General features: G+C 44.1%; 1 long non-coding RNA gene across 1 annotated transcript in view; it reads left to right on the top strand.

Moving 5' to 3' along the window:
* LOC116591257 overlaps positions 1 to 23,149 on the top strand; it is a 36,164-nt gene extending 13,015 nt beyond the window's left edge. The window contains exon 3 of the long non-coding RNA XR_004285913.1: positions 22,533 to 23,149. This is a non-coding gene — a long non-coding RNA (uncharacterized LOC116591257). The remainder of the gene's footprint in view (positions 1 to 22,532) is intronic.
* Positions 23,150 to 23,392: the final 243 nt, after the last annotated feature.

Genomic DNA, 23,392 nt, shown 5'->3' with positions numbered 1-23,392 from the left:
AGCCACCATGTAGAAGATCCATTGTCCATCTCTTTGTCATTTTGTTTTTTTCTGGGAGATTTCCTCAACTTAATCTTCTAGTACACTCACGTTGCTTTCTGTTTTATACCTTAGTGCCTTGCACAGTATTGGTAGGTATTCTATAACAACCATCACCATAACAACAGAGATGCTTTGGTCAGCTGAGTTTGGGACACATTGGGTTAAACAAAGGACTTCTAAGAGCAGCTTGTGTGCTAATGTGCATTAAAGCTCTCCAAGAAGGAGCTCCACCCCTTTCTTTTGAGAATACCAGTATTCCTTAGAACATGGTGGGCAATCCTGGACTTGGTCATTTCAATAACTTCCTAATGGGGTTTGTCCTGTCTCCATCTCTCTTATCCTAAGTCCATGATTTATATTGTTGCCACAATTTTATTTCTAACTCAGAGCCAATCTTGGCACTTCAGTTCTCAGAAAGCCTCTCCATTTTCATGAAAAATACAGTCCATACTCAAGATCTTTGAGACTTTCTATGTTTTGACTGTAATAGGTTTTCCTGCTCATTCTTCCACCATTTACCTTATGCATCTGCACATTTCAGCCAAATTAATCACGAGTTTTACTTGGGCTCACAGAGTAACTTAAAGGTCCTGTTCCTTTCTTCCTTTACCCAGAATGCTCTTCCCTTACCTCCCATTATCTTCCATGAAGCCCTCTGTGATCTCTTTTTTTTAAAGTAGATTTTATTTATTTGACAGAGAGAGACGCAGCGAGAGAGGGAACACAAACAGGATGAATGGGAGAGGGAGAAGCAGGCTTCCCGCTGAGCAGGGAGGCCGTCGTGGGGGCTCAATTGCAGGATCCTGGGATCACAACCTGAGCTGAAGGCAGCTGCTTAACGACTGAGCCACCCAGGAACCCTGCCCTCTGTGATCTCTTTTGTCATTTGCCACACATGTTGGAATGACATACTCCCTTTTCTGGGCTTCCATTTTGTGATTCTGTCAGCCCTTTGCAGTTAGACTTTTAGCTCGTTGTCTCTCTGGTGGAGTCTCGGGGCAAGATACTGTCTTGCTCGTCTCATAATTCTTGTGTTGGGTACTCAATAAAAACTCATTCTTAAAGAATTAGAAATGGAAGGGTACCTGTGTGGCTGAGTCAGTTAAGTGTCTGCTTTTGGCTCTGGTCATGTTCTCAGGATCCTGAGATCGAGCCCCACATTGGGCTTCCTGATGAGCGGGGTCTGCTTGTCCCTCTCCCTCTGCCCCTCCCCGACTTGTGTTTATTCTCTCTCCCTTCATCTCTCAAATAAAATATTAAAAAAAAAAAAAAAGAAATGAGAGTACTCTTTGTGGATCTAATGTTATACAATAAGAGGTTGTTATACTTAACCTTATTGAGGAGTTGATTGCTCAGTTTCTAGATTATCTGGGTACCTTATTAATTTTTCCTCATTTCAGTGGCTTCTTAGCAGCTTCATCGCTTCCAGATCAGGGTGAAAAGGAACTTAGAATGAGATTACTATCCGATTTCGCTGTTGTTTAGCAATTTTAAAAAATGTAAGTATTGGGGCGCCTTGGTGGCTCGGTGGGTTGAACCTCTGCCTTCAGCTCAGGTCATGATCCCAGGGTCCTGGGATCGAGCCCCGCATTGGGCTCTCTGCTCAGCAGGGAGCCTGCTTCCTCCTCTCTCTCTGCCTGCCTCTCTGCCTACTTGTGATCTCTGCCTGTCAAATAAATAAATAAATAAAATCTTAAAAAAAATAATTAAAATAAAATAAAATAAAATATAATTTGAAAAAAAAGTATTTAATTGGAAAAAAGATTGAACTTGGTGTTTTAGATTCCATTAACTTTATTCACAAATTCCTACCCCCTCACTTGCACCAGTTATCAAGATCTAATTGTATGTTGCCAGATGCATCTTTTATTTATTAAGCTACTGAGATGCCAGCCTCAAACTCTTTCTCATTGATGCCCTAACCTGGTAGAACACTGTGATACTAAGGCCTAAAAGGAAACTAAAATTAGCTAGACTTAATTTTTTAAAATGATGGTAAAATTTCAGTGTCATAAATGAAAACATCCACAAAATCTAATCCTGATGGATAAATCCATGCGGTCAACTTTGAAGTAGAAGATTCATCAGGAGAAGATTTTATGCTAATTCAAAATATAAAAACAGGCATGCCTGGGTGGATCAGTGGGTTAAAGCCTCTGCCTTCGGCTTGGGTCATGATCCCAGGGTCCTGGGATGGAGCCCCGCATCGGACTCTCTGCTCAGTAGGGAACCTGCTTCCCTTCCTCTCTCTCTCCTTCCTCTTTGCCTACTTATGATCTCTGTCAAATAAATGAATAAAAATAAAAAAAAAAGAAAGCAAAAAATAAACCACAAAAAATACAAAAACCCAAAAACGAAATATAAAAATAGTAGTTTGTTCATCCTCTAGGATGCCTTGTAATTAGCTTAGGCTCTTCACTTCCTCATGCTGAGGAGACACGGCAGCAAGAGGATGGGCCTCCTGGTCAGTCTTGCAGGTTGGCTGTCCTCTTCCTGAAAAGCTTTCTGGGTTTTCTCTTCTTCTCAGTTTCTTATTGGTTCTTTCATCCCTTTTGACTTAACATATTGGAGTTAGAGTTTCCTGGGTGTAGTCCCAGCCTCCCTGTCTGGGCTCCGGATATAAACATCCAATGGCCATTGTGGTTTCTTCACCTTGAGGTCTCATAGGGCATCTCAAACCCATCATGGTCCTTCAGCTCTCCGGCTGTCTCCCTCTGGCTTCTGCATGCTTTAGCTGGATAACTTCTGTTTATCCTTCGGCCTTCCCCTTAGTATTATAATAGTATTAGTATTAATCTAATAAATACTAACTGAATGCCTAGTATGTGGGTTTATTTTATTTTTTAGATTTTATTTATTTGACAGAGAGAGTAACAGCGAGAGAAGGAATACAAGAGGGCGAGTGGGAGAGGGAGAAGCTGACTCCCCACTGAGCAGGGAGCCTCAATATGGGGCTCCATCCCAGGACCCTGGGATTATGACCTGAGCCGAAGGCAGACAATTAAATGCCTTAGCTACCCAGGCGCTCCTGTGGGGTTTTTTTTTTTTTAAACATATATTACTTTCAGAGGTAGAGTTCAGTGATTCATCAGTCTTATATCATACCCAGTGCTTATTACATCATGTGCCCTCCTTAATGCCCATCACCCAGTTATCCCATCCCCTTCCCCCCTTCAGCAACCCTCAGTTTGTTCCCTGTGGTTAATAGTCTCTAATGGTTTGTCTCCCTCTCTGATTTCATCTTATTTTTCCTCTCCTCTTCTATGATCCTTGGTTTTTGTTTCTTAAATTCCACATATGAGATCATATAATTGTCTTTCCCTGATTGACTTATTTCACTTAACATAATACCCTCTAGTTCCATCCATGTCATTATAAATGGCAAGATTTCATTTTTTTGATATTATATATATGTAATATGCATATATAGATAGATCTATGTATATATATATAGATACATATATGTATCTATATATACATCTTCTTTATCCATTTATCTGTCAATGGACATCTACGCTCTTTTCATAGTTTAGCAACTGTGGACATGGCTGCTATAAACATTGGGGTATGGGTGCCCCTTCGGATTACTACATTTGTATCTTTGGGGTAAACACCCAGTAGTGCAGTTGCTGGGTCATACAGTAACTCTATTTTCAGCTATTTGAGGAACCTCCATGCTGTTTTCCAGAGTGGCTACACCAGCTTGCATTCCCACCAACAGTGTGGGAGGGTTCCCCTTTCTCCACATCATTGCCAACACCTGTCATTTCCTGAGTGGTTAATTTTAGCTCAGCAGGGGTCTGCTTCTCCCTCTTCCTTTCTGCTCTCTCTCTCTCAATAAATAAAATCTTTAAAAACAAAATGAAGAAACAGTGCTGAGAGTGGACATCCTGTCTGTGTTCCTGACCTTAGGGGAAAAGCTCTCAGTTTTTCTCCATTGAGAATGATATTCACTGTGGGTTTTTCATAGATGGCTTTTATGATATTGAGATATGTTCCCTCTATCCTTACACTGTGAAGACTTTGAATCAAGAAAGGATGTTGTACTTTGTCAAACACTTTTCCTGCATCCATTAATAGGATCATGTGGTTCCTATCTTTTCTTTTATTAATGTGGTGTATCACACTGATTTGCAGACGTTGAACCAACCTTGCAGCCCGGGAATAAATTCCACTTGGTCGCGGTGAATAATCCTTTTAATGTGCTGTTGGATCCTATTGGCTAGTATCTTGGTAAGAATTTTGGCATGCACGTTCATCAGGGATATTGGTCTATAATTCTCCTTTTTGTTGGGGTGCCTACTATGTATTTAAAGGTCCCATCCTCAGAGAAGCGTTGTCTGATGCCCCAGATCTGGTTAGGCACCTCTGTTATAAGGTAAACCACGTTCTTCCTATTAGAGCGCTTATTACAGTAGAAGTTATGTGACTTAAAAAACAAAGTCTGCCCCCACTAAGTTTAAGATCCACAAGGGTAGAAATAACGTCTATTTATCACTGCATTCCCCAGTGCCTAGGATGGTGTTTGGTACAGAACAGGAGCTCAGTAAATGTTTGCAGAACACATGAATGTAGAAGGCTTTAACAGAACTACTTATAATCTAGTTGAAGAAAGACAAGGTTTTCACATGCAACAGACACTTACAAAGCAAAGTCAGCGAGGAAGTGGTTAGACTTTGTGACTCTCAAAGTCCTATCTGATCTTGAGCCTCTGATTCTTATCCTCATATCCGAGTTAATATAGAACAACGTATACTTCGATACGTTCTGAGGTTGTACAGAGCAAAGGGATACACAGAGTTGGGAATGGCTAATTTGGGAATATTTCCTGATTGAAATAGACTAACTCATAGCAGGATTTCTCAATCTAGGTACCACTGGTACTTTGGGGCCAGGTGATTCTGTGTGTGGGGTGGGGCTGTCCTGTGCGCTGTGGAAGGTTTCCTAGCATCCCTGGTCTCTACCAAGGAGCAACGGATGCCAGTGGCAGTCCTTAGCTCTGACAACAAAACATGTCTCCAGATATTATCAAATACTCCCCGGAGGGCAAAATCACCCCAGCCTGAGAACCACTGACTTACAGGAGAGGACTACGTTGGACTGCCTGAGAGAGATGCTTGCCAGAGGAGGGTGCTTACAGAGGCACTAATCCGGGAATGAACAAATAGTACTTAGGAAGTGGTGAGATTCTCTTGGTTAGAATGGGGAGTGCTAGAATCGAATGTTCGTGAAGCTGGGCAGAAGAGCTGAACTCTGTTCACAAAGGGTGGTTTAGGGACATCTTGAAAAAGATGCAAGTTCTGTGGAAGTTCTAAGTATGAAGTCAAAGGCAGCCTGCTGATGAAGTAAAGTGACAAAATGAGCTCCTTGGGGAATGGGTGGTGTCCCTCGCTGGGCCGGGTGCCTCCCATCTGGGCTTCAGTGGCTCCCCAGTAAGCCTGCGTCAGAGCCATTACGTCCGGGGACCGTGTCTTGGCCGGGCTGCAAGTCTTACTAGCGTGGTGCCTGCCCAGCACATTGATGAAGTTCGTTAAATGAGCTCTTGGCTGGGCTGGCCTGAGCAGGAGGAAGGAAAAGCTGACAGAGAAGGGGAAAATCTCCCAGTTTGTTGGTTTGATGCATATCCAATTAAGTACTTAGAGTGATATCAGGAAATCAGACACTTACTTTTTTTTCTTCCAAACAACTCCTTGCTAGTCATCAGATTTTCATACCTTCTGATTTCTATCTTTATCCCAGGCTAGAACAGGAAGAAGAAGGTGATAATTTCTTGCTTGATTTGTCATGGCTATTAGGTGTTTAAGTATGACACGTTTTTAATATCTTTTTAAGTCAGGTGATGGTATCACGGAAATCTTTGTATTAAAAAAAATGACTTTTCCCCTGCAAGATCCAATGTAAGTATAATATACCACTCTTTTTATTTTTTTTATTTTTAAAGATTTATTTATTTATTTATGTCAGAGATGGGGGGGTGGAGAGAAGGCATGAGCAGGGAGAGTGGCAGGCAGAAGGAGAGGGAGAAGTGGGTTCCCCACTGAGCAAGGACCCTGATGCGGGACTCCATCCCAGGATCTTGGGGGTCATGACCTGAGCCAAAGGCAGATGCTGAACCAACTAAGCCACCCAGGCATCCCAATATGGCACTATTTTTAAAAATTAATTTTATTCTTAACAGCAGTGACTTTGTGAAATTGTGTGCTTATTTTCCTGATGCTATTGTTGGTAAAATATTCTACGAGCTCTTCATTCTTTTGTTTATTCCTTCAACAAACATTTATCGAGAATGCGTTTTGTCCTAGGCACTGCAGGTGACATAAAAATGAAAAGGCCCATGGGGGAAACTGGGGTGGCTCAGTGGGTTAAGCCTCTGCCTTTGGCTCAGGTCATGATCTTAGGGTCTTGGGATTGAGCCCCGCATCCAGGGAACCTCTCCATCTCTCCCTGCCCTCCCTCCCCACCTGTGCTGTCTAGCTCTCTCAAATAGATAAATAAAATCATAAAAAAAAAAAAGATGAAAAAGCCTAGGGCTGGTCCTCAGGAGCTCTCCGAATGGTGGGGCAGCTGTGACAGCGCAGGGACAGTGACAGTGTAGGTAGAAGGTGCTGTAGGGGTGGGGTGAGTTATGCGCTGGCTCATTGTGGTGGGTGTGAGAGGGGAGGGCTGCTTGGGGTCTGAAGGAGACAGAGAGGCAACATGGAGCTCACCCTTGCAAGGTGAACTGGAGTTCAGCAGGATGCAAGGGAGGGTGGGGACTCACGGGCTTCCTGACAGAAGGAAGAACAGTTCCTTCGTGTAGGCACAAGGTACTGAGAGGGTGTGTTCCGTAGAGAGTAGTAATCTTTCAGTGTGTGGGGGAGAGATGGGGCAGATCAGAACCTTGTCGGTCGTGCTGAGATAGTAAAGAATCATGGAAAGATTCTTAGAAAGTTCACTCCTACAGTAGTGAGGAGGAAGGACTGGGTTCAGGGACAAGACAGGGAGAGGAAGTATGGAGGTCACCACTGCTCATTTGCACAAAGTTGGGTGGCACTGTGGGAGGTGCCCAAAGGAATATGCACTGCACCCCCAAATTCCTGGGGGGGGTGTGAAATACCTTTGTAATTCTGAGAAACATGTTAGAACCATCCAGTATGTGAACCGTTGACGTGCATGGTGAAATGTAGCCTATAGTTCCATCTGTCCTGCAAGAACATAGCAGTTAAACATTATTTTTAAAGATTTATTTATTCGAGAGAGAGAGAGAGAGAAAGTCCAAGTGGGAGGGGCAGAGGGAGAAGGAGGGAGAATCTCAAGCAGAGTCCACGCTGAACATAGGGCCCGACACAGGGCTCGATCTCACGACCCTGGGATCACTACCTGGGGTCAAAATCAAAAAGTCAGTCACTTAACTGTTTGCACTGTCCAGGCACCCTTAAACATTTTTTAAAAAATGTTTAAAAAAATTTTTAAAAAATAGTCTCTAAACCGAGCATGGGGCTTGAACTTATAACTCCAAGATCAAGAGTCTTATGCTCTGGGTGCCTGGGTGGCTCAGTTAGTTAAGTGTCTGCCTTCAGCTGAGGCCATGATCCCAGAGTCCTGGGATGGAGTCCTTCATCGGGTACCCCGCTCAGCAGTCTGCTTCTCCCTTTAGCCTTCCTCCGATGGTCGTATGTACTCATGTTCTCTTTCTTTTGCAAAAATAAATAAAATCTTAAAAAAAAAAAAAAGTCTCATGCTCCACTGACTGAACCAACCAGATGCCCCAACATTTTTCAATGTAGAAAATAACTGACTTCCCCTACCTTCTACCCAACCAGAGAATATGTTAGTTGTGTTGCACCTTTGGTTTATCCAGGTGAGAATCAATGGCTAACCTAAGTTAGGGAAAGGAGATCTCCCTCTCCCTCTGCCTCTCTCCCCCCACCCACCTTGCATGTGCACTCACTCTCTCTCTTTAAAATAAAAAAATCTTTGGGGCGCCTGGGTGGCTCGGTGGGTTGAGCCACTGCCTTCAGCTCAGGTCATGATCCCAGGGTCCCGGGATCGAGTCCCACATCGCTCTGCTGAGCAGAGAGCCTGCTTCCCTTCCTCTCTCTCTGCCTGCCTCTCTGTCTACTTGTGATCTCTGTCTGTCAAATAAATAAATAAAATCTTTAAAAATAAAATAAAATAAAAAAATTTTTAAAAGAATTGCCTTGTGAGGGTTGCCTGGGTAGCACAGTTGTTAAGCATCTGCCTTTGGCTCAGGTCATGCTCCCAGGGTCCTGGGATCGAGCCCTGCATCAGGCTCCCTGATCAGCAGGGAACCAGCTTCTCCCTCTCCCACTTGCCCTGCTTGTATTCTCTCTTTTGCTGTCTCTTTCTGTGTCAAATAAATAAAATCTTCAAAAAAAAAAAAAAAAAGAGAAAAGAATTGCTTTCTGAGACCTTTCATGGGTCAAGATCAGGGTCCTTCGTTTTTTACTCAGTCTATAGAGCATAAAGATGACTCATTTAGTCTTCCTTTTTCTCATTCCATAGTGAATGAACCAGTTTGGTAACCCACATGAATCATTAAATTATCCTTTAATTCACTTTGGGATATTTACAATAAAGGATCAGGTTTACCCTCCAGTAAGGATTTGCAAGAGAACATGCCCAAGCTCTACCCTGTTCTTTAAAATGTTTTCTTTTATCTGGAACTAGGAAAACATATCATAACAGGAAAGATTTAGTGAAAACTCAGTCCTGAACTGAGCTAGTGTGTCTGGTATTTTCAAGAGGCTTTGGCCTTTCATGTTTTCACTGTCAAGGCAGTTTCTTCTGTCTAGAATGTCTCCCCATGTCCCCCCCCCCCCCCCCACCATTTCCAACTTCAGGCCAAGGAATCATAACACACCTTTCGAGGCCCAGGCCAAATATTGCTCCTTCTGTCTCCTTGACACTCTCACATCACAGGCAGTTAAAGAATCCCTGCCTCTCCCGGCCCATTTTCTCTAGTAGACTGTGTGCTCTTTTAATAGAGGCTGCATAGACCCATCTTTGAGATGCCATTATTCACTTATGGAAACAGCCTACGTTTAATTCATTTGGTTGAAGTGTACAGGATTCAGAAATGTAGTAACCAATGTTCTATCTGCTTGGGAAGGTTTGGAACCCAGAGCCCACCATGAGGAGGCTACAAGGGGCAGGACGCCCTGGCTCCGGGGAAGAAGCTGTAGGTGGGCATCAGGGAGGACCAGCATGAAAGCAGGAAAGGGCTGGGGTTCAGGGCCAGGATCACTGGAAGGGCTGGAGAGACAAGGTAGTCAGGGACCAAGACAGGGACTTGGCATGGCGCTGGGGGAGTGGGAGAAGGCGCTGGGGGAGATGTTTTCAGGGGGGCTTAGGGACCAGAGGTAAGGCATGACCCAAAATGTGAGAAAAAAAAATCAAGCGACCTGGGGCGCCTAGGTGGCTCAGTGGTTTAAGCCTCTGCCTTCAGCTCAGGTCATGATCTCAGGCCTCTGCCTTCAGCATCAGGCTCTCTGCTCAGCGGGGAGTCTGCTTCCCCCCCCCTTCTCTCTGCCTGTCTCTCTGCCTACTTGTGGTCTCTCTTTCTCTCTGTGTGTCAAATAAATAAAGACAACCTTTAAAAAAAAAATCAAGCGACCTGCCAAATTATTAGTTAGCTGCCTCCTCATTCTTGAAGAGCAGGGAATCATTACATTTGAGAAGGAAAACTTAAGCTGGGTCTGGAAGAACATGAGTGGGCCATTTAGAGGTGAGTGGTAAAGAAATTCCAGGCATAGAGGTGGGAGCAGCACATCATGTTTATACATGGAGACGTGTCGTTGTGAGTGTGGGACCACCAGCAGGTGTGGGCACTACACTAGTCAGAGGGGGCTGTCCCAACTATGGAGATTTGGGAGAACATGGTACAGCAGTTCGTGCCAAATGCAGAAGGAAGAAAGAGATGCTTTCTGTGCTTTCTGAGTAGCAAGAAGAGTGATGAGACAGCCCTGTGGTGGTGGTGGGGGGGGGATGGTGTGTGTGGATGACTGAAGTCTGGGAATCCTGGAGTCCTGGGAGCTAACTTTGATAATCAAGTCTGAGCAGAAGGTGAAGTAGGACAGGCTGCCATCAGTTTGCAACTCAAATCTCAGTTGGTGTGTGTGCTGGGGATGCTTGAAACCACCATCTTCGCAGGTCCCATCTTCCTGGCACAGAGGATTTATTTGGGAGGTTGTGGGGGAAAATACTTACGTACTTTTATACTGAAGCAGATGTAGGGGCTCCTAGGTGGCTCAGCCAGTGAAACATCTCCCTGCTGCCTTGGATCAGGTCATGATCTCGGGGTCCTGGGATCGAACCCCATTCAGGCTCCCTACTCAGCACAGAGTCTGCTTCTCCCTCTCTCTCTGTCCCCTGCACCCCCCCATATTATCTTTCTCTAAAATAAGTAAATAAAATCTGAGGGAGACAAACCATAAGTGACTTTTAATCTCACAAAACAAACTGAGGGTTGCTGGGGGGAGGGGGTTTGGGAGAAGGGGGTGGGATTATGGACATTGGGGAGGGTATGTGCTTTGGTGAGTGCTGTGAAGTGTGTAAACCTGGTGATTCACAGACCTGTACCCCTGGGGATAGAGTATTATGCCTCCATCAGAAAGGATGAATACCCAACTTTTGTAGCAACATGGACGGGACTGGAAGAGATTATGCTGAGTGAAATAAGTCAAGCAGAGAGAGTCAACTATCATATGGTTTCACTTATTTGTGGAGCATAACAAATAGCATGGAGGACATGGGGACTTAGAGTGGAGAAGGGAGTTGGGGGAAATTGGAAGGGGAGGTGAACCATGAGAGACTATGGACTCTGAAAAACAATCTGAGGGTTTTGAAGGGACGGGGGGTGGGAGGTTGGGGTACCAGGTGGTGGGTATTATAGAGGGCACGGATTGCATGGAGCACGGGGTGTGGTGCAAAAATAATGAATACTGTTATGCTGGAAATAAAAATAAAAAAAAAATATGAAAGTGAAGGAAAAAAAAAAAAAGATTTATTAATTGGACACAGAGAGAGATCACAAGTAGGCAGAGCAGCGGGCAGAAAGAGGGGGAAGCAGGTTCCCTACTGAGCAGAGAGCCCATGTGGGGCTCAATCCCAGGACCCTGAGATCATGACCTGAGCTGAAGGCAGAGGCTTAACCCACTGAGCCACCCAGGCGTCCCAAGTAAATAAAATCTTAAAACAAACAAACAAATGCAGATATATGGTTTTGAACAGAATGCAAATTTAGAATGGGGTTTCAAATAAATGTGCCAATTGTTCTTGCTGGCCCCTCTGTCGCTTTAGGGGTGAAGTCACCTCCCCTCACCCCCCAAGACTTCTGGGACACCTCAGCGGTAAAGGGTGGTGGAAAGGGTGGGTGAGACGCTCTCTGTGTGCAGTGCGAGGAGAGTTAAGGAGACTCACAGACTTGTGATGGCAGTGCCTGAAGGTCACATGGCTCACACCGACTGGGGCAGCAAGGACATTTCGGGTCAACTCCTCTCCCACTGTCACTGCATCAGCAGCACTCCACTGAAGGTTAAAAAGGGACACTCTCTACTTTCCACATCACCCACCGGCGTCCTTTTCATACAACCCCTGAATATTAATTTGTGCCATGTTAAAAGCTTTAGATACTTCATGTGTTGGAGGAACGGGAGTTTTTAGGTACACAAAATTCCGATTACTCCAGACGTAACACGTGTGGACCTAGAAATAGATGTGGAAAGGATTGTTCTTGTAAACCGACATAGTGAAGGAGTCATACAGTTGCTAAGTTTAAGTTTTTCTTAGATCACTTAGAGACTTAGAACAAAATGGCTGGAGTGAAGTAGTTAAATCGAGATTAGAAGGATAACAGATTGTAGGACATACACTTATTTTGCCCATATATTTTTTAAAATTTAAATTCAGGGACGCCTGGGTGGCTCAGTTGGTTAAGCAGCTGCCTTCGGCTCAGGTCATGATCTCAGCATCCTGGGATCGAGTCCCACATCGGGCTCCTTGCTCCGCAGGGAGCCTGCTTCTCCCTCTGACTCTGCCTTCCACTCTGTCTGCCTGTGCTCGCTCTCGCTCGCTCTCTCTCTGACAAATAAAAAAAAAAATAAAATCTTAAAATTTAAATTCAATTAACATATAGTGTATTATTAGTTTCAGAGGTAAAGTTCAGTGATTCATCAGTTTTCTATCATACCCTGTGCTCATTACACCCCATGCCCTCCCCAGTGTCCACCACCCAGTAATCTCATCCCCATCCCTCTCTCCCCAGAGCCCTTAGTTTGTTTCCTATGATTAAGAGTCTCTTTGGTTTGTCTTCCTCTCTGATTTCATTTTGTTTTATTTTTCCTTCCCTACCCCTATGATTCTCTGCTTTGTTTCTTAAATTCCAGATATGAGTGAGATCATATGATAATTATCTTTCTCTGATTGACTTATTTTGCTTAGCATAATATCTTCTAGTTCCATCCATATTGTTGCAAATGGCAAGATTTCTTTTTTTTTTTTTTTTGATGGTGGAATAATATATATATATATATATATATACACCACATCTTCTTTATCCATTCATCTGTTGATAGACATTTGGGCTCTTTCCATAGTCTGGCTACTGTTTACCCATATTTTTCTAAAAACTTCAAGCTTTCTGCTATCTTTCTATACTATGTAAATGGTTGCCATCATGTTACATACTTGTAAGAAGAGCTACAGAACAGGGGCACCTGGGTGGCTCAGTGGGTTAAGCCGCTGCCTTCGGCTCAAGTCATGATCTCAGTGTCCTGGGATTGAGCCCCACGTTGGGCTCTCTGCTCAGCGGGGAGCCTGTTTCCCCTCTTTCTCTGCCTGCCTCTCTGCCTACTTGTGATCATTCTCTCTCTCTCTGTCAAATAAATAAATAAGTAAAATCTTTTTTTTTTTTTTTTAAAGATTTTATTTATTTATTTGACAGAGATCACAAGTAAGCAGAGAGGCAGGCAGAGAGGAGGAAGCAGGCTCCCCGCTGAGCAGAGAGCTCCATGCGGGGCTTGATCCCAGAACCCTGAGATCATGACCTGAGCAGAAGGCAGAGGCTTTAACCCACTGAGCCACCCAGGCGCCCCTAAATAAATAAAATCTTAAAAAAAAGAAAAGCAAAGCTACAGAACATAGGACCACATAAAGCAAAAAGTGGTCTCTTTTCCTTCCTCCTGCTGTCTTCCTCTTCTCAGGGTTAGCTGCTGTAACTGTTGTGTATTTTTTAAAGACATGCTATAGGATTACCTGAGCTACTAGGTAATTTTCCAGCTTCTGGAAGCCTGCAGGGAACATGGTAGACACGATTATAAGCCTTCTAGACTTTTCTCTTTACAAACTTGCATCCATTCAACAGATAATCAAGCACTTCCTTTGTTCGAGACATTGTTTCAGACATTGGGGTACCTCTGTGTACAAGAAGGCCTGTATCCTCTTCTGCAAGTCTTTTCTCTTTAGTTGTATCTCTTAGACATCATTCTGTTTTAGTCTGAAATGGATCCTACTCGTTCCTTTTGAAAGCTAGTCCATTCGATAATTGTGTCATAATTTGTCTGACCCCCTATATGAGCACATTGACACTCATGGCCTAGCTTTTCAGGGTTACCAACATAATACCGGGGACATTTTCAGGTTCTTAGTGGCTATTGCAAGCAATCCTGTCTCCCAGGCAGAGGTGGTCTGGTAAGCTGTGACTATAGCGGGAATGCCAGCCCCTGGGGCTGGCTTTTAAGGAGGACTACCAGTTTTCCTGAATAATAGTGATCTGGGAGGAGCCACAGGGTTGGCCAGAGGCCCAAGTGAAGAGGCAGATCTTTGGGGGGTTTTTCAGTGAAATGCCTCTGGGAGATGTGACATCCCACCTATGTTCTTACCCAGTCCAGAGCAGCTACAGAAATCCCTGTGTTTTCTTTGTGCTGGATTCCTGGTGGGAGCTGCTGAAGGGTCAGTTAAGGTGTGCTAGTTGGCATCTGGAAAACCTGAGTCAGTCTTCATGGGTGAGCTGGCAGCCACATCCTGGGCCTTGTAAACAATGTTCATGGACATTTGCTCCTCCTTTTGGCTTAATTTCCTTAGGTCAAATTCCCACAAGTGAAATTTCTGGTTCTCACATAGATGGCCAAAATTACCCTCTTTTGGAGGTTGTAACAATTTACATCCTCATTAACAGGGATTAAAGTCTTTTCCCATCCTTGACCCCCACCTATGATAACACTGGCTATTTATCAGTCTTTATAGGATGTATTTCTTCTGTGAAACACTTTTTTTTTTCATTTCTTTTACCCTTTTAAAAATATAGTTTATCTTTTTTTAAGGATTAAAGTGGATTTTACTGAAGATTCTGTAGAGAGAAGGATTTATGTCCCTAATTTATCTTTTTTATTGTTGACTTATAAGAATTCTTTGTATATTATTAGGCAAATTGGTTCTTTATCATATATGCTGCAAATATTATGAAGGAAAAATTGCAGTGGGTAACCAAACCAGATTATTTTAATGAATGTCCTTCAGTTTCTTTTCCTTTTCTATAACCTCCTTTGGTTTCTTCTGTAGTGTAATCACATTTAATGTATTTTTCATTGTATTTGAAATAGAGCATTATAAAGATATTAAGTTATGCTTAACATGCAAAGTTTGAAACAATGAAAATCCTCCCAAATTAAAAAATAATCAGGAATCATATATTCTAAAAGAAGTTGGCTTAGTAAATTCCATTTAAGTATTGCTACATGACATTTCTTCTTTAGAAGAAAGCAAAAATAAAGGCCACCCTTTGTCAGGCTCTGTTTTGAATTAATGTTTTAAATTATATAAAGTCTTTAAGAATACATCCCCTGCATAAAATCCAACAGCCCTGTATCCTAAATCACATTTTATTTCTTTAAAAAGGATTATCTTATGAATCTCTTAAGCTTCTCTTATTTTTGAATTTTAGGAGAAAGATTTATTTTTTTCCCTTCCTCCACTTAGCTAAAGACTTTGAGATGACCCTGACATGTCTTCAAAATGTGTTGATACTGGCTGAATTTCAGTATTAATAGTCAACTAGCATAAAGATTTATTTTGGTAGCACATTAGAGACAACCAAATATTCCTAGGACTTCTTAGGACAATGTCAGATAATCCAGCTTTTGTTGTACAAATAATTTATAAAATTATTATGAAATGACATCATGATTCAAGGCACCTAAATCCCTGTCCTGCATAATATCTGTTCCATATGGGATTGAAATTCAGCAGTAGGAAGCCCAACTAGATCTAGCATTAATGACTGAAAACACCAGTTAGCTTTAATGAGCAGAAATGCATTTTCGAGCCAATAGTTGGAAACCACCTCCACCTTAAGTTTTGGACAAGCTCTTCCAGACCTTAGTTAATTATGTCTAGATTAAATAGCCTGGTCCAAATCCTATTTGATATAATTTTCAGAGTCGTAGAGGGAAGTTATTTTACTTTATCAAATGATTATTTTGTAGAATTTTGTCTCATAGGTGAGCTACTAATCAGTTCAAATATCTTCCTAAGTAGTCAAATCCCATGCATATGAATTTTAGACTTTAAAAGTACAGCATCCTAGGGGAGCCTGGGTGGCTCAGTCGGTTAAGCATCTGCCTTTAGCTCAGGTCATGATCTAACGGTCCTGGTGAGGTGATGAGGGAATGGAAGACAATCTGAGGACAAAGCAGAAGCTGAAACCCTATAAGCCACCCCCACCATGGGATATTTGTGACATTCCTCAGGCACTCTTGGCTGCTGTAAAGGAAAAACAAATAGTTAACTTGTACAGATCACAATCCTGCAAGACCCGAGTCTCCTTCAGCTTACAAATATCCTGGTGATTTACAAGGAAGAAGCTTTCTTACCAACAGCCTAATTTCTAGAGACCCATAACTCAGTTTTCTCAAGCCCTAACATCATGCTCCCCCATAAAACTGAGGGAGGCTGAGGCAGAAGGAAATGTAAATAAAACTGAATTTCTTTTAAACCTACAGCTCACTGGTAGGGATAGGTGATAGGAGGAGCTCCCAACTCTCTTACTGTTAATGGCTTACTAGAAGGAAAAGCAACCTTAACTTGACAAAGAGCAAAGCCTATGGTATCCTGTGTGTCTTCTTTAACACGAAAGTTCTTGCAGAACCTCCCTTTTTCCTTACCTCCTCCATCCCTATAGTATATAATCACAACTCCCCCCTACAGTCCAGGGTAGCAGCTCTTCCTGCCCATGGTCCTGTCCCCGTGCTTTAATAAGCCACCATTTTGCACCAAAGATTTCTCAGGAAATCTTTCTTGATCGTTGGTTCTGGACTCCACCCCACTGAACCTCACCTATATTCCAAAACCACACCACTGGGATCCAGCCCCATGTTGGGCTCCCTGCTCAGTGGGGAGTTAGCTTCGGCCCTCTCCCCCCGCTCTCTTACTCTCTTCTTCTCTCTCAAACAAATAAATAACATCTTTTTAAAAAGAATATAGCCTCCTAAAACTGTTGATCACCTATCAGAATTATTCACTGAACTTCAAAGTAGTGAGGTAAATTATTTTATATTCTACATTTGCTCCCTCAGAGGTTATTTTAAAGGCTACAAAGAATGCCGTAATAGGAATGGCCTGCTATTTATTTATTTATTTATTTATAAATTTCAATATGTCTTAATTTTTTAAAATTTTTATTTATTTATTATTAACACATAATGTATTATTTGCATCTTACACAATTCACAGCACTCCCCCTTTTGTGATCTCTGTCATAAATAAATAAAATCCTAAAAAAAAAAAATAAAATGTAGTTGGGAGGCCAGAAGGGGAGCCCTCAGACCCTACCACTGATTGCAGACTTTGTAGACCCATCAGGAAGAGAAGTGAAGTACCTTGCATTTTTGTTGTTGTTAGGTACCTTGCATTCTCAACAGGAGGAAACCCACTTTACTGTAAGGGCCTATTTACCCAGAGTGATTCCATCCAGTTAAACAGTGATTTTGTTGTTTATGCAGTAAAACTTAAACTGACCCTACCCCCCACTCTTTTGGGCTCCAATTCTGACCAAGGTGATAGGCTAGTTCAACTAGCTACTATGGGGTAAATTGTAATTCAATTGGCCACCCATTTGTGACCTAGCATGACTGTGCAGCTCTCTCTGTGTGTTACAATCTCATTGGCCACCTGTGTGTGGCCAGGCTCAACCACATGGCCTTTGCCCTAAAAAAGTTAGTCTGTGAGGCTGAGAGGGGTCGCCCTCTCTGTTAAGAGGCGGCCCTGGACGGTCGGTTTGATTCTCGATGATTGGCGCGAAATAAAGCTTTGCTTGACTTTCGCTTTGTATTAGTCTCGTTCCTTTGATTACGGACCCAACATTACTACCTCAGCAAGAGAAAGAAAGGTTGTCTCCTTGTCCAGCAATGGCCCCCACAAGGCAAGACTGTCACAGCTAAGCCAATGAAAAGCCACAACACTTCCAACTCACAGTTTACTTTAGTGGACTTTTGGTTCGTAACAGCCTTTCCCAACTCCCCCCTTCCCTCTCTAAAAGAGCATTCCTGTCCTTTGTTCTCTGCACTTGCCTGCGGCTTTTGCTACAGCTTGCGTGTCCTGAATTGTAATTCCTGTTATCCCCGAATAAACCCATTTTGCATCAGATAAAATTTGCTTTGAAGGCTGGCAACTTTTAAACATAACATTGCTGAAGGAAACTCCAAAATTCATTCTCCCCCATTTGGAAGCCCATCCATTTGCCGAACTCTGATTCCACAGAAACAATCCATTTGAATAAATTATGTATGGCGAAAATGTTGATAGTCATTCTGTCATAAATAAATGTTTATTTTCTTTGTACCTTTCTGTATTTGCTATGATAAAAAAAATGCACAAAAGTTTTACCACGCCTGTACTGTGTTTTGAGGGACTGTACACCGGTTTGGAGGGTTTTCCTTCGTTTTCGTATTCAAACTGACTAGGCTTTCCTCCCATACCAAGCCACCATACTAGCAGTTTCTCTACCCTGTGGACTGACTCTCACCTCTGCCCTCCCCAGAGCCCATCTGTTTTTCACCTTCTTTTCTTTCTCCTTCACCCACAAACGTTTCCCTCACTGCTCCTGGAATAACTCAGCTTCCAGAGGCTCTGCCCAGCCCCTGCCAGACAGACGTGTGCCAAGAACCCCGAGGTTACTGTGACTGCTGGTCCAAGAATGTCACAAAAACCTAGGATTCCTCTGTTTCAGTGTCTTCCTGTCTCTTCTGCGTGGCCAGGAACTCCTTAAACGCTGGTTCCGTGTGGCCTGCCCTACCACTCCCATGGCCCCTGGCAAAGGGAGGTACTTACTATGGTTAAACTTAATTATAACATTCTTTCTGAGGGACATATGGACACGTTTCTTATCAGACCATGAACTCTGAGAGCAGAGGTCCCAACGGGCTGGTCTTCCTGTAACCCAGCCCATTGTGGGCACAGGATGATTTAAGTGAAAACATTCAGGAAGTAAAAACAAAAAACCCCACAAAAAACATGGAATAGTTTCTGGAAAACCTGTAATTCTTTTCTCATAAATTAAAAAGATTTTCAGGGGGGCACCTGGGTGGCTCAGTGGGTTAAGCCTCTGCCTTTGGCTCGGGTCCTGGTCTCAGGGTCCTGGGATTGAGACCCACATCAGGCTCTCTGCTCGGTGGGGAGACTGCTTCCCCCCCCTCAAGCCACATCCCCCCGCCCCCCTCGCAGGCCCCCCCCCACCCGCCGCCGGCCCTCTGCCCCTCCTGCCCCCCCCCCCCCGCTGCCTGCCTCTCTGCCCCCCCCCCTCCGCCGCCGCCTGCCTCTCTGCCTATTTGTGATTTCTGTCAAATAAATACATAAAATCTAAAAAAAAAAAAAAAAGGATTTTTGGGATGAAAGTTTTCTTGGAACTCAAGTTAGTGGTTAGCAAGCAGGAAGCACTGATGGTAGCTGGTCAGCCAAGTTGGGAGGACCATCCTTAGGCTTGTTATCTTGATAGAGTGAAGTTGTGTGTGGATCTCCAAAATGGCAGATTCGACTAAAGAAGGCACACCTGAGATACTGGGAGAAGGGAATTAAAACTGGTGAAAGGTTTTTGCCCTGGAGATTAAGATACTTTTTGCCGCTGGCAGAGATAAGAAAGTGAGATAAGAAAGGAGGTACAGATTAGTTTGGGCTTGAACAGGTCTCTGAACTCCAGCGTCCATAATTATAAAATAGGGGCTGTGTTTGCTCTTTCTGAGGCAATGAGATGATGTGAAAGCACTTTGAAATTTGAAAAGGGAAGGACTAGACAATTATGTTAATGATAACCTTTATTATTATTTTAACTATATTTAGATATGTTCTGCCAGCAGTTAGAATAAAGACTTGAAGTGGCATTTGGGATCTAAGGAGTATGAGACAACTGAGGAAGAAGGCATCAGTGGAGAGAGCTAGAGGGGTCAGCAGCCCTTTAGGGATGGGAGAGAAAATAAGTTTTATCAAACTCCCCAGAGAAGGTTGGATAAGGCTGGGTGGTAGAAACCAAGAGTGTGGAGGAGGTTTAGAAGCCAGAAATGTTCAGCATCAAATGCTACACAGAGAGAGAGGCTGAGTAAGAAGAGGTATGATTAATTTGGGTTGGATATGGTAAACTTCAGTAACTGGTCTTAGTGGAGGTTGGAGGTAGAGCCCAGACTCTATATTTTGGAGGGGTGGGTGAGACGACTGTAAGACAGGAAGTGATGGCCCAGGGACTCACCACAACTTAACAGCAAAGGGAAGACAGCTCATAAATTTTTTTATACTATTATTCCAAAAAGGATTTGGAGGGAAAAATAGGGGAAGAATGATTGCTTGAGAAATGTATGGAGGGTGCAGGGAAGCTGGGGGTGTGGGAAGAGAGGAGAACTCTTGAGGTGCTGTGACAAAAAGTGACATTCAAAGTCTAGGTGGACAGGGTAGCTTTACAGATTAGGTACAACTCTATTGAAGCTAAGAGGAACTCTGACCCAGTTCTTGCAGCCGGTATTAGGATTGTGCACTCCCCACTAACCTTCTTGCTTCTTTGTTGCTCTCTCGGGCTCAGCCAAGCAGGACCTCCACCTTGGAGCAAGTCTCCTAATTCATCCTCCCCAGTTCCATACAGGGGTCCTGTGGATTGCGGGTGAAAATTACACAATTTTTTTTTGCTTGCCAATCCCTAAGAAGCTTTAGAGAGTCTCCCACTCCCCTTTTCCTTTTTACCTCAACATCTTGCTCATTTTCAACAGAGGGCTTTACTTTAGAAAAGCCCTTTCTTTTTCTGTAAGAAAACCGAGGCTGTGAAGTAGGGAGTTCCTTAACTTAAGCTCTTGTGTTTATGTCCCGGCTTTCCCTCCTTGCCCTTTTAGGAAAAGAGCTACTGGCTCCAGTTTCTTAAGGCTGTAGATCTGATCCCCCAGCCCACCATCTTCACCTGTATCTTTAAGCCCATAAACTTGCTCACACCTCTCCCATCTGAAAATCAAACACAACAAATATTCTTGGTACCATCCTATCTTTTTCTCTTCCCAGGCAAGCTTCCGGCAAAGATAAATCTGATTTGCTCCCTTGGCTCCTGACTTCCCCGCTCCCTCTCTAATCCGGTTTTTGCCCCTTTCATTCCACAATGAATGAGTCATCAGTTGAGCCCCAAGTGGACAAAACAAATTGGTTCTTCCCTTCCTCCTTTTGCCTGTCCTGAGCCACTTGATCTCCTAGCTGTCCCTTCTTTTCTTGGCTTCTCCCCTAGGTCCCTGGTCTTTGCTATCAGAGCTCAGCTTCTCTTGAGTGCAATTTATTGGCTCCCTTGGGACTCTCCTCCCGTAAATGCCCGAGTGGCTGGGTTTATTGTGTACTGTTTTTCCTGGGCTGTGTGCTTTCCCTGGGTGACCTTATCTGCAATCACAGCTGCAGTTAATAGGGTCTTATTGAAAACTCACATTCCTCTAGGTCCTGTTCAGGCTTCTCTTCCGAGTTCTAGGCCATATGCCCAACTGCCCACTAAATGTCCCCCAGGTACTTTAGCCTCAGTCTCATTGTAACAGAATTCATGCCTTTTCAGCCAAGCTTCTTCCCCTGGATGCTTTCTGAATATTGTCATCATCTAGGATCCTAGTCTCTTTTCCCCCTTTCTAGTCAGTTGTAATAGTATGATGAAGGAATTTTTGCTCCCTAGATTCCCAGGGAAGGTGAGGGATACAGATTGGCTTGGTAGGGCTGTACTCCCAAAGAGATGCTGTGGATTGAGGGGCTACAAAAGTTGGGGAAAACTATGTGGTGGGAATGGCAGTGAGGGAGCTTCCCCAGGGAGGGAAAGGTAGCTGGGTAAACTTAACTGAGCATCACTAAGTGCTGAGGTATTTGGAGTTCTTGAAGAAAAAGGAACAAAGCTTGCACATACCCAAACAGATCTGAAAAGAAATACTTTGGAGAAGAATGAGGACAGAGAGAAGCCCAATACAGTTAAGATTCAGAAATGGGAAGGCCAAATGTACTTAGATCTCTTCAGGGTAGGGAGACCCGGAGGGCATATGGGTTATAGTTGCTTCCATTTATAGGTTCTCCCTCTGTAATGTCTCCGACCTGATCCTCTTTTTAAAAAAATTTTTATTTTATTTTATTTTTAAAGATTTTATTTATTTGACAGACAGAGATCACAAGTAGGCAGAGAGGCAGGCAGAGGGTGGGGGGAAGCAGGCTTCCTGCTGAGCAGAGAGCCCTATGTGGGGCTCAATCCTAGGACTCTGGGATCATGACCTGAGCTGAAGGCAGAGGTTTAACCCACTGAGCCGCCCAGGCACCCCATGATCCTCTTTGTTTTAAGTGTCTTCTAGGCGACTGTGGACTCCCAAGGCTTGTTTAATCTTATTAAGCCACTGGCTCTTTAACTTTTGTATATCCAGGTAAAAATTCCTTGGCTTCTTACCCAAGGTGCTTCAGGATGTGGTCCCTGTTCATTATCTAGCTCCATCTCCTGCTATTGACTATGCAATCTTTTTGCATCAGCCACGTGAAAGTTCTTCCAGCCTTTAAAAACATCCCACCTTCCTGTAATGGTTCCATGTGCCTGTGCTTGGAATATCTGTCTTACCCTCTCCTCTCTAAACTCATTCATTCTGCCATTTCTACCTTTCTTTCAATACTAAGCTCAAGTACTATTTCCCAGAAGACATTTACACTCCCAATCTGATTTTCGCTGGGCTTTCATGGCAGCCTACACATAACATAAAACTACGCTTCACTACATCTGTCATCAGTTAACTTGCTTCTCATCCTTAGTAGACTGGATCCTTTATGAAGGCAGATCTCCGTCTAGCTGGCTATCCCCAATATTTAGCTCATAAACAGCCGCTAATATTTCTAAATGAATAAATAAAAATGATCAACCATGAAAGTTTTAAAGTTTAAGCGGTAGGATATTTAAAAGAAACTTCTTCGCATTTAAACAGCAGGCCATTTAATTGTCATTTCACACGCTGTTTATCTTGTTCCTGAAGGTGAGGGCAATAGTGTCGACCCATCTGCCAAGTGGAAAGATCTGGATATTTACAAGGGCTTCTCCATGCCTACAGACGGATTAGCCTGTCACCTACAGAACCCCTAGATCAGCGTCGTTTTCCTGGCGTTGACCTACAGGGTACCTATGGCCAGGCTACTAAAAGAGGTATGCCGATATAGTTAAGGTAATCTTTGTCTTTAGGTTAAGGAGTGCATGGGGTGGGTATGCTGGTCGATGTGGGTGTTTGTGTGTATATGTGTGCGCGCTCGCCGGGGTAGGGAGGAAGCAGGCAATGTGTGCATCACTTCTTCGGAGATGCCTTCCCTGACCTCTCTGACTAGGTGACGTCCGCCTCGCCACCCTCAAGAGCATCTTATTCTCTCTACACCCATCACAGCTTGGACTTGCATTCGTGTGGTTAGTGCCCGTCGCCCCCGCTAGATCGTACCCTGCGCTAGTTAAGGAACCTCTTATGTTCCTGCTCACCCCTGTAATCCCCCTGCCCAGTAGGATGCCAGATATTCCACAAATATGTCTTCAACGAGCGTTTCTGGGTCGCGCTGCAGGTACCGACCACCCCCGGGCGGCCTCGGCAGGCTCCGGCGCCGCGACCCCGCCGGGACTAACTCCCCGCCCACCAATGGCCGGGCGAGGCGGGGCGGGTAGGGCGCGGCCGGTAGGGCGCGGCCGGCAGCGCGCGGCGGGCGCTCTCGCGCAGACGGTTCTCCCGCTCCCGTGGGCGCGGCCCGCAGAGGGGGAAACCGGGGAAGGGGCGGGCACGACGCGTGGCCTCACAGGGGCCAATGAGCGCCGGCCGGGCGGGGCTCGCCGCCGGCTGCCCGGGGGCGCGCGGGGCTG

Source organism: Mustela erminea, chromosome 5 (genome assembly GCF_009829155.1).
Source record: "Mustela erminea isolate mMusErm1 chromosome 5, mMusErm1.Pri, whole genome shotgun sequence".
NCBI classification, from domain to species: domain Eukaryota; kingdom Metazoa; phylum Chordata; class Mammalia; order Carnivora; family Mustelidae; genus Mustela; species Mustela erminea.
This window is presented reverse-complemented; position numbering and strand designations above follow the sequence as displayed.